Below are 10,987 nucleotides of genomic sequence, written 5' to 3' on the forward strand. Positions count from 1 at the left end.
CATGGTTAGAGAGACATGTACTTGGAACCAGACTGCTATGCAGGGGATAAGGAGAGAGGTTCAGGGTGAAATGACTCACGAATGTGGGAATGCAGAGGCTCTCGGCAGCATGAAGTCACAAGGGACCATCCCTGAGGTCTCTCCTCTCCTCCACAAACAATGCTGTTTGTTGACTTCAAAAGAAGATGGGTGAGGAGTTTGGAAATTATTATTTTTTATTTTTGGGTTCTTCACATCATTTACTGAATGCGCAAGCTGGTATATTGTTCAAAAAATTATTAAAGGAAAACATTCTGGTGTGTACTGACAAATATTGATTCTCTAGTATTTAAAGGATGACAAATAGAAGGAACACTTTAAGTCTGGGGGGTTACAACTAACATCTTGACGTGAGCAGAGAGCAAGTTTGGTCTGACACGAAGCTTTTTAAAAGCTTAGAGGGAAGAAACACAAGGGGATCCAGATGTCTCAAATAGAGTAAAAGCATCCCTCCAAAACCAGCTAAAGGCAAGTAGTATCCGGGGCAAAGAAGTAAGCTAGCAAAATAACTGAAATGTGGTGATCTTGACCTTTTCCAAAACGGAGGGTTTCTAAGAGTCTGCATGCAAACCAAATCCTGAGTTAAGATTTCTCAGGAAGCAAACAATCCATATCTGAAATGTACACAAAACCGAGCTCATCTGTGGTACAAAGAATTATCTTCTAAAATATTTAATCTGCATGTTTTAATTTGTATTAATTACATTTTCTTAAACATGTTTTGTGGAGTGCAGCACACTAATAATAACCGCTTGCTGCCCTTTGAACTCTGAATGCTTTACTGCAATCCCTTTCCTTAAATAGAATCATGGAATATTAGAGTAGAAGATTCCTTAGTGATCAGTTAGAATTGCAATTCTCAACCCTGGCTAAACTTTAGAAGCATTTCTGGAGCTTTTAAAAAATATAGAGGCCCAGGCCCCCACCCCAAACCAAGTAAGTCAAAATGGACAGGACAGGGAAGGTATTAGTATTTTTTTTATAAACTCCACAAGTGGTTCTATTGGGCTGCCTGGATTAGAACCATTGATACAGCCTATTGATTTACATTGCCTGACACCATAGTCACTGGTACATGTGGCTATTGAGCACTTGAAATGTGACTAGCCCGAATTGAAATGTGGGGTAATTATAAACACACACCAGACTTCAAAGATTTAGTACCCCCGCTCCAAATGACAAAGTATCTCATCAACATTTTTATATTGATTATATGTTGAAATGATAATATTTCAGATATACTGGGTTAAATAAAATTATGAAAATTAACATCACCTGTTTGATTTTTTTAAACTATTTTTAATGTGGCTACTGGAACATTTAAAATTACATATGCAGCTTGCATTTGTGATTCCCACTGTTGGAGAGTGATGGTCAAGACCAACACTCCTTTATCACAAATGAAGAAACTGAGGCAGGGAAGCATAATGTGTTCAAGGCAGCACTTAGGGGATACCCTCTTCTGGCCTCTCAGGCTTTTCCTGTTGCCTTAAACCACACTGTTGCAGAGCTAGGAATGGCAGAGCCTGGCATGCCACCAATCGGATTTCAAACCTTTCTTTCTTTTGTCTTGCTAATTGTTTCTTCTAAGGTTTGATATTGAAATCTATTTTGCTTATGGAAAAATATCCCCTCTCTGCTGTGCACACACTTGCGATTTGTTATTGCAGGGTTACTCATGAAAGCACAGTAACTAGAATGGATGTTAAAAAATAAATCTAGAAGAACATCAGCATAAGGAAAATGCAGAGAATAAGTGAAGAGGACTATTAAGGTTTTTAAGATGTAGATGGTCAAGTTCTAGCCCGTGCATGTTTTATCCTGCTGCAGTTTAATAAATCACCATGGACACCCTCAACATTCTGAGGGTCATCTTCAGCACAGCATCAGTCCCTGCTCAAAATTTAGAAGTCTGAGCCTATAATCTTTCCTTCCTTCCAGAAGGCAATGTTTTTCTGGACAATGCTGTCATTGCGGTGAGGCAAATCAGCTCTCCATAATGGCACACCTCGTCGTACCTAGGTACCCTGCTAGAAGTGGTCTTTATCCTCAAAGCCTTCTGCCTCTGGTGCATGGATTAGTACCTGGTCATTCAGAAGCCAAACAGCATTATAGTTGACTTAAAGAAGAAAATCTTGTTTTGACAAAGTAAAATGGTCCCACCAGATCTGGCAAGCGGAGATAAAATGTATTTCTTCTAATAATCAGCTAATTCAAACAAAAACAAAGATGTTTTTTGTTTCGTGTGGTTTTCCCCCCTTGGGAAGCCAGCAGAGAGAGAACTGCATAAAACTGGCTGAAATGTGTTATATTTGAGAAATCATGCAACACAGGGGCTCCTCAGTGTAATCAAAGAATAAAAGAGACCTAAATTCTGATATTAAAGTGTTCATGCAAAGAGCTGGAAAGGAAAACTGTGGGTCAGGCCAAACAACACATACAGTAGATGCATTCAAGATTTCTGCTGAGATATTCTTGTGCTCCATCCTAAATACAGCAAAACCTAAACATCATCTTAAATCAAATGCTTGGTGCTCTGGAGCCCCCTATGTTGCATGCATGAATTCTATTAGTTATGATTAGTCAAGTTTTGCCAGTCAGACCTCGAACAGCATACTTCCAGACTCAATTCACTCCTTATTCACCTCTAAACACTCTCATATACACCAGCCTGGAAAGATAATATATTACAGACGGATCCTAGGCAAAAGCGCATCTGCCAGAGTGAAAACAGCACTTGTTAACTCTATTCAACAAAAAGAAAGATTATTTATTTTAACTTTAAGAATTTTTTGGATCCCTTCCTCAGAGATGAAAAAGACAGGAAGTAAAGGAAGTTACTGCCTTATTCTGAAACAGTCCTATAGACCATTTTTTGTTCTGCCTGGCTTTTAGTCTCAAATGAATTCTGGATGGTGTAGTTTTACAGGGCATGTCTAATCATATTGGTAAAGAAGAAGAGTGGCCTTCAAATAAGGAGGCCAATATTAGAAAAATTAACATTGCAGATATATAAAAATAAGCAGAACAGAAACTATAGTTTATATGGTCAGGGCATTCATTCAAAAGATCTGATAAAAATTTGTCATTGAAAGGTTAGTGATCAAAAGGCTTGAAAAGAGCAAAGCATCCAAAGCCATGGTTATGCTTCCTTCAGGACGAGGGCATAGATGGCCAGACATATGGAAAGACCACCCAACCTGGAGGCAGGGACCCAGCTTCCAGGCTCCATTTGGCACTCTCCAGCTCTCGGCCTTAGATGAGCCAGGAGAACCACCAGGCCCGAGGTTCTCCTCTGCAAAGTGACGAGGTTGGTCTATCAATAAGAAGACTCCCCCCAGTTCCAGCTCTGCTTAATGCTATCACACAAGCCTACTTCACATCAGAACCCCTAAACCAAGAGGAACTCTTACTAAGATTAGTTCAAGCCAAATGCCAACCTAGTATTTTCAATCCTTGTTAACCTTAGGGTACAGATTACAAATATGAACCTTGAGGAAGTAGAAGGAAGCAGCTAAAATATGTACTTTTAAAGTGTTAAGTTGATTCTGATCTATTTCTCGGAAAAGATAAATGGGCAACAGAGTGAGCTTGGAGGAAAGAAATATGGAAATGTCACTGTAACATCTTATACATTCAGGAATTTACCCTCAACTTTTAACGTTTTATTTTGAAGGTACCAGAGTCTCAGTAAGAGCTTGAAAAAATTTTACTTTTGTTTCTGCAACAGTACTACCAGTATTACCTGGAAAATTGTAAAAGCCTTCTCTCTCTCTTCTCTTTTCTTACATTAAATCCATGATTTGTGATTCCCAACAATGGAATACTAATGGATCCTCAAAAAACACTAATTGCCCATTTTTTCCCTAATTACAAAATGTAAGAACTCTTTAGTGAAAACATTAAACATGATGTCATTTTTAAAGTGCCAGAGTTTCTATTTAAAGCAATGCCATAAAGTAGATAGCTTATTTAGTTTACAAATAGCAACACAAAAAGGTTCTTTAAGTCTGTTTAGCATGTCTAAAAGTGCTTCTTTCTCACATTTAAATATTTGGAGCCAGTCCCCCACCCCCCAGTTTATTACCTTATCTCAACTGTATAATTTTCTTAAATAGGATTCAGAGAAATAGTCCTAGATTTAAATTTTTAAACACTAATTTATAAAAGCATTGGTTGATTCCCATAATACAGCTGGTAGTCAAACTGGACAAGATAATGAATTGACTGAGATCATTGTTCCATCTTCATCCAAGAAAGCTGCCTCTAAAAAAAGATCTTAAATTGCTGTAGAAATCCAATTTGGAAGAAGCAAAAGAAGCATATAGATGGGAAACACCAGCCATGATCACATTAATTTTGTAGCTAACAGCACTGCTTTGAAGTGAAGAAGAAGAAGAAAAAAAGATGACTAAAATAATAAGTCCACTCAAATCCTCAATCTTAATCTAACAACATAACCAGAAGAAAACCAACTACAAAATGTGACACAAAATTCACATCTTGGTGATCCAGCGAACATCACACCCCCCCCCCCACAAAATAATTTTCAGCTTAATCAGAAGCAAAGAAATGCTAAGGAAGCACTAGAGGATGGTGGTGCTTCATTGCTAAACAGCAAATTATAGTAAGAAATCAAGAGAGCAGGAAACTGACATTAGTATGAACAGCCACAGAAAGTCTACAACTGGTTTTGAATCCACAGGTGTGGGAAATAATAACGACAAATAATCGTAACAAAAATCTTCAACTTACTGTAATTGAAAAGCTACACAGGGAAAATCTAACAAGCTACTATTCACTTAACGCCTTATTCAAACAAAAGCTGCCACATCACAAAGATATAAAAATAAAGGCACTGTTTCCACTTCTTTGTGGGAACGTTCTAATTAGCTCTCTGCTCATATATAAGCTATATAAGGTCACAACTGACTTCTGATTGACAAGCAATTTATGGATATCAGCAATTTACATTCAAAACCAGTTGGCTGGAAGATATCAACTGAGTAAACAAGTTTAGTCTGAGTAAAGTTGAAAAATAAAAATCTCAGGAAAGCTTGCGGAAAAGAGAATTCTTACCTGGCACATTATTTCACATGCTTTGTAGCTTCCCCACTGCAGTTCCCATGCTCATGAACATTATTTTACCCTGGAAATAATGGTCTTATTCACACACACACACACACACACACACACACACACACACACACACAAGCACACACAAAACCTTCCAACAAAATGCTATCAAGTCCCAGGAAACTACAAAAGCAACATTAAAAGTCAGTGTAAAGTAAGAATTCCATTTGTGAATCTCACCTATGAAACGACAAGATCGTTCTCCTGGAACCAACTACAAAGTTCCCTTTCTGCTTAATAAGTGTAATAAACATCACCTTACCATTATCTGTAGAATAAAATCAGCAACGTGTTGCTTCCTGCAGACACCAAATCAAATTTTTTCTTCCTTTCTTTCTAGTAACTTCTTTTTCCCCAGCAAGATTAGGAAGAAAGTAAAGCTTTGAGTATTGCCTCAGTAGTTCAGACCTCAAGACTGCGAAACTAGCTCTTAGTAAAAAAAAAAAAAAAAAAAAAAAAAAAGAAAAAGAACAGGTCTGGTATTTTACAATCACTTCTGCAGCCCAGAGGTACCTCCTGGACCCCCGTACCTCCTCTCCTTCCTGGCTCTAAGTTTCTTTTAGTAATGAAACTAATTTTTCCAGTAGCCTTGAACTCCCCAGATTTAACTGACATGGAAAATGTGACTAAAAACTTGTAGAACTGTCTAGCCTCCAACCTTACACAGAATCAACTTTGTTGTAAGTGTTGAAGAACACCTCGCAAGCAGCTACTTGCTCCTTTAGACTCCTGCACGACACAGCACAGAACACCAAATAACACTGCGCCATCTAGTTAGCAAGCTGCACTCTCCATTCTAGAAGGGGGGACACCTTCAAACCCTGGGACTTAAGGACTTGTCAGAGTTCAGCTGCTCTAAAGGTCCAATTGTTTATTTAAATAAAAAAAATATCGCTACTGAGATAATCCACATCTAGTGGATATGGGAAAATTTAGGTTATAATGGCACTACAAACTTTTACATCTAACTTTCATTTACAAGATAAAAGCAAGTTTTAAATTAAAAGGGCTTTCTGTTAACAGAGCTTATTATTCTGAAGACGGGGAATGATTTTCTTCGAAAGTTGTCCCTGGGTGCATGCCTATTATCTTTGCTTTTCCCCTTCCACTAATGAGCATTTATCTAAAGAGCCTGTTAATCCTCTGATGTGTGCTTCTGGTCAGAGGTAACAGTTTGAATAAAACCACTAATCACTGATCACTAAATCACTGATCATTAATCACACTCTCCAGTGCTGGTGACCCGGGCCATTTTCCCCTTTAGGTCTATGTATGCATCACAAACAAGAAGTTTAACATTTTAGATGCACATGTATTGTGTGGAGGTTATACTATTTCATCTCTAGATGTGAATAAATAATAAATACTGCCACAAACTTGGGGAAGGATGTCAATTAGACCCCAGACAGGAGTTTCACAAATGCCTACTCTACAGCACGGCTTTCACGCTGAAGAAAGTAGATCTGATTATAACAAAACATGCGTTCTTCAAGAAATTCCCACATACTCAGAATATAAATTTTCCTTTATTTAGCTTTCACCAACTCCAAATCAGAGAGCACTCAGATCTTCTGCACCCACCACCCCCCATCTAAAAGCCTGTTAGGAAATCTCTTGTTTGATTTCTGCTGCACACTGCAGCGCCCCCATCCCCGAGTTCTTTTTACTTTTATCCCTTAAACATGTCACACACAGTATTTGTATTTCAACTGCCAGATACGTGGATTCTGACTCAATTCAATGACTTAGGTATTTAACTTCCTCTTTAAATATAGAAACTTAAGGTTAAGAGAAAATAAGTAACACACGCATCAATTTTTTGTATGGTACTTTGGGTTCGACGACTCACATTCCCTCACTTTGGAAATGAAACGTTTAGTCTTGAGCCTTTGGCTAAATTTGGTTTAGTCAGCATCCTCAGTCATCCCTCTTCGGATAACCGGTCTGAGGAAGGCGCTATGTAAAATTAAGTACTTTGCTTGCAGCAAGTGTGTTGTTTTCCTAAGTCACCACAGGGACACAGTATTATCATAATGTCTCTAAACATTTCCTGAGATGCCTTTTCTATCAGAGTTGAGCATTTTTGCCCTGGAGAAGCGAGCTCGCTGGTGCCTTTCTTAAATAATAGAAAAGGGCAGATTGTGTGTGCGCTGAACAGGCACCGCGCTCCCCTCAGCCACCAGAAGCTCTTACCCTCACTCCGGGGACTGTGATCTCCCCAGGGAAAGCAGTAAAAGGCGGAGGCAGGGCCAGAGTGATAACAGTGTGGGCGGGAGAAGGGGTGGAGAAGGAGGAGTCCGGGAGGAGAGGGCAATAAAGATGCCCAGGGAACCGGCGATTGTACTAGTACGTTGGGGGCTGGGGGCGGAAAGCATTGTTGCTTTGTCAGCACTTCTAAGCCCCCAACCCTTGAGTATCTGAAGCTGTTAATCAAACACTTACTGGCCTGCAGAATGACGTAATGGACCTGTATTCAGCCTTTATTCCTTGACACATGTCAGAGAGGGAGGGAAAAATAAAAATCAAACACTCAGCGGACTCTGACAACGAAATATACAAGCAGCCCACTTCAGTTCCTGGCCTTGAACAAGCCTCAAGTGGAGGCTGCACTCGTTCAGGGAAAGTTGGGGTGGACTCGATCAGAGGCTTTATCTACCAAGATACCTCCCCACTACCTCCTCGAAATAAATCTATGGCAAAGGAAAAGCGGGATGCAGCCGCCGGAAGAAAACATCTCCTTGGTTCCTTTGTGCGTCTTGCCCCTCTAAGAACGTCTTGAAAAGTTTTAAGCGATTCCGTGGAGAATCTGCTGGAGAGGAAGACTCTGCCGCCGGGTCCTGAGAACTGCCACCGCGCCGCCGCGGCAAAAGCGGGAGCTGTCATTTGGGGCAGCGGCGGGGAAGAGGTAATGATGCCAGCGAGAACCGGACAGAGGCAAGAGGCGGCTGGAGGAGCGAAGGCGAGGAGAGCCTCGCCGCGCTCGAGCCTTCCGCGCCTGGAGTGAAAGCCAAGTGCCCTCCAAGGGCGATGTCCCCTCCCCCGGCGCGCGCGCCCACCACCTGCGGTGGGCAGCTCTGCGTAAGAGGTGGCAGCAGCAGGCTTGGCACCCGGGAGGGAGCTAGCCCCCCGTGCGCCCGCCCGCCCGTCCCCTAGGTGACCCGGCGTCCTCGCCGCGCCCGCTGGAAGTTTGCAAACTTTCTCCGGGGGTTCCGCCGCATCACCGGGAAGTTGGGGACGCGGGGGGGAGGTTCCTGGCTCGCCGTCTCCGCTGCCGCCGCCGCTGCCGCCGCTTGACCGCACTTCTGGAGGGTTCCGCACCTTGCCAGGTCTCTGGAGGCAAACACACACCCCCGATTCATAACTGTTCCCCGTGTCAGGGAAACGCACGCGCGCTCCCACACACGCACGCACGCCGGGGCGGACACGGCGCTCGTTCCACGTTAGCATCCCTCCAGTCGCACGGCGCGGCGGCCACCAAGACGCGCTCCGGGACGGACACGGCGTGGGGTCTCTGGGATAGCCTCAGGACACAGCCGATTCCACAGTCCACCAGCATTTGAGGCCGGACTTCCCTCTGGTCCGCCAAAGTGTTTACAAACACAGATCACCCTCCAAAAAAAATGCATCACATCTTCCCTACTCCTTGCCCTGCGACCTGCCCACTGGACCAAGTAACCTCGCGGCTGCTGCCGAGAACCAACCCCTGCAAACAAGTACGCTCCCGAGATGGCTCCCGCGGCAAGTGCAACAAAAGTGTCTAAATGCAAAAGCCCCAGATGTGGCCGAGCCGTATTTTTAGGAACTTACCAAACAAGTGTGGAGAAGGCAAGAGCGGAGCCCGGGTGAAGGGACCACGTTGGACTGAGCAAAGATTACAATACATTCTATTTAGAGTGCATTACATCACCCCCCCGGTGACGTCACGTGGGATTCCTGAACTTCTAAATCATTGCGGTCCGTGGGGGAGGGAGGGAGGGGCGGGGCCGGCGCGCCGAGGGGGCGGGCCCCGCCCCGCCCCCGCCCCGCCCCCGCCCCAAGAGCGGACCCTGGTGCACCCGCGGGGGAGCGGCGGCGGCAGTGGCGACCGCGCAAGCAACAGCTTGCAGAGCCCAGCGCCGTGTGACACGGCTCCCTGACATTAGTGGTGTGAGTCATCTTGGAAACAATCCTCATGGTTTCAGACAGGACCACGGAGGAGAGGCAGGGACACGGGCTCTCCCGTGACGAGGGCCTGGTAGCGTTTAAAAGGTGTGGGGATGGGGAGAGGTGGGGAGGGGGTGCTGAAGAATGCCGGAAGAGACTTTCTCCAAACAGAAATGCAGGACGCTCCCCCTTCCCCCACCAGCAGATGTCCAGCTCCTTTTTGCCTGCGACAGTCGTGACCTCATTACAGCGTTCCCTGCATCCTGGCTTCTCAGAGCATTCATTCGACACCCCTTTTCACCGCCCGCCCCGCACCCTCCCCTCCCCTCTCTACCTCACTTCTAAAGGAATAACTTCTTTATTGTGCACACTCACTTGGAATACACTGCCCCCACCCTTTCCAAGACCCCGGCTTCTCGCGTCTGAGAAGCTGGAAGGAAAGTTGCTCCTGGGGGGTGGGGAGGAAGGTGAATCACAGCTAGAGCCAAGTGATGAGACTGATTTAGACTCAGCGTCAGAGCCGGAAGGGCCCTTGGCGATCACTTCCAGAGCCTCGTCTGTAACTCGCCCAAGCTCACAGGCTGGCAAGTGGCAGAGCCAGAGCCAGAATGCAGGATCCGGGCCCCTGGTCTGCAGTATCTTCCCGACAATTCCGTGAGAGAAAGAGTCTGGCGCTTTCATCATCAGCCAAGTCACCATCACCATCCTCAGCTTAACTTCCATTCAGATGTTCTCTCTGTGAGTCGGACTCAAAGGGAAGGCATAGGCTAAATTCCAGCATATCCCAGACGACCACTGTCATCCTCGCGGCAGCTCACACTTTACAAAGCACTCGCACCCACGTGGAACTAACTCCCTTGATTCTCACAACAGCCCAGCACAAGGAGGAGAAATACGGCAGGTGTTATAATTATCCCCATTTTACAGGTGAGCTAAGTCAAACCCCAGGTTAAGAGGCTGGCCTGAAGCCACTTGATCAAGTGGTGGCACTGGCACCACCCCAACCCGTTTTCAAACCTCAAATCCCAACTGGGCTCTTTTCTAGAACCAGGGCTGAGCTTTCCCTTCTCATGGGTTAGAACCTTTGCTAAGGATGTCGGGGCTTTGCTTAGGAACAGTTTAGCTCCCATTAACAAACAATAATCATTCCTGACATTTATGTAACATCTGACATTTATATAGCACCTCTCAGCCCAATGCATCACAACCATGACTGTGCAGTTTGCCAGAGAATCATGACTGGACTGGCTAGAAATTGTAATGCTTTGCCTGGATTGTCACATACTTCTGAGCTGGTTTTGACATACTAAATGGAAGAGCTTTGTGTTTCCTTCCTAAGTGTTTAAACAACTCTCTTCCCTTTAGTGTTTCTTCATACCACAGGGACTGCCGACTGTTCATTTCTCACAGCCTTATTCAGAACTCATCACTGAGTTTGCTATTTGCTGTCTTCCACATGTGGCCCTGAAGGAATTGCAGAAGAAGGGCTCCAGTCCTAACTTGAATCTTAACCAATAAAACGTTAAATATGACAGCTCAATTAACTTGGGTTGACGGAAGGAAGCAACAGCCTCCTTGCCCACATTCCCACTCAATTATCAGGACATCCTTTTCCAGTAAAGCAGGAATCTACCTCCTTCTCCCTCAAAGAAAAAGTGTGAGCCAGACC

General features: G+C 44.1%; 1 protein-coding gene across 5 annotated transcripts in view; it reads right to left on the minus strand.

The window, feature by feature from the left end:
* The window catches only part of CREB5 (cAMP responsive element binding protein 5), a 408,270-nt gene extending 399,193 nt beyond the window's left edge, over nt 1-9,077 (minus strand). For 4 of the 5 annotated variants that reach the window (XM_057549812.1, XM_007193493.3, XM_007193491.2 and 1 more), the window contains exon 1: nt 8,983-9,077. The gene's annotated coding sequence lies outside the window, so the exon portion shown is untranslated. The remainder of the gene's footprint in view (nt 1-8,982) is intronic. The other variant, XM_057549811.1, reaches the window with a different exon arrangement.
* Nucleotides 9,078-10,987: the final 1,910 nt, after the last annotated feature.

The sequence above is a fragment of the Balaenoptera acutorostrata genome, chromosome 7 (assembly GCF_949987535.1).
Source record: "Balaenoptera acutorostrata chromosome 7, mBalAcu1.1, whole genome shotgun sequence".
Taxonomy (NCBI): Eukaryota; Metazoa; Chordata; class Mammalia; order Artiodactyla; family Balaenopteridae; genus Balaenoptera; species Balaenoptera acutorostrata.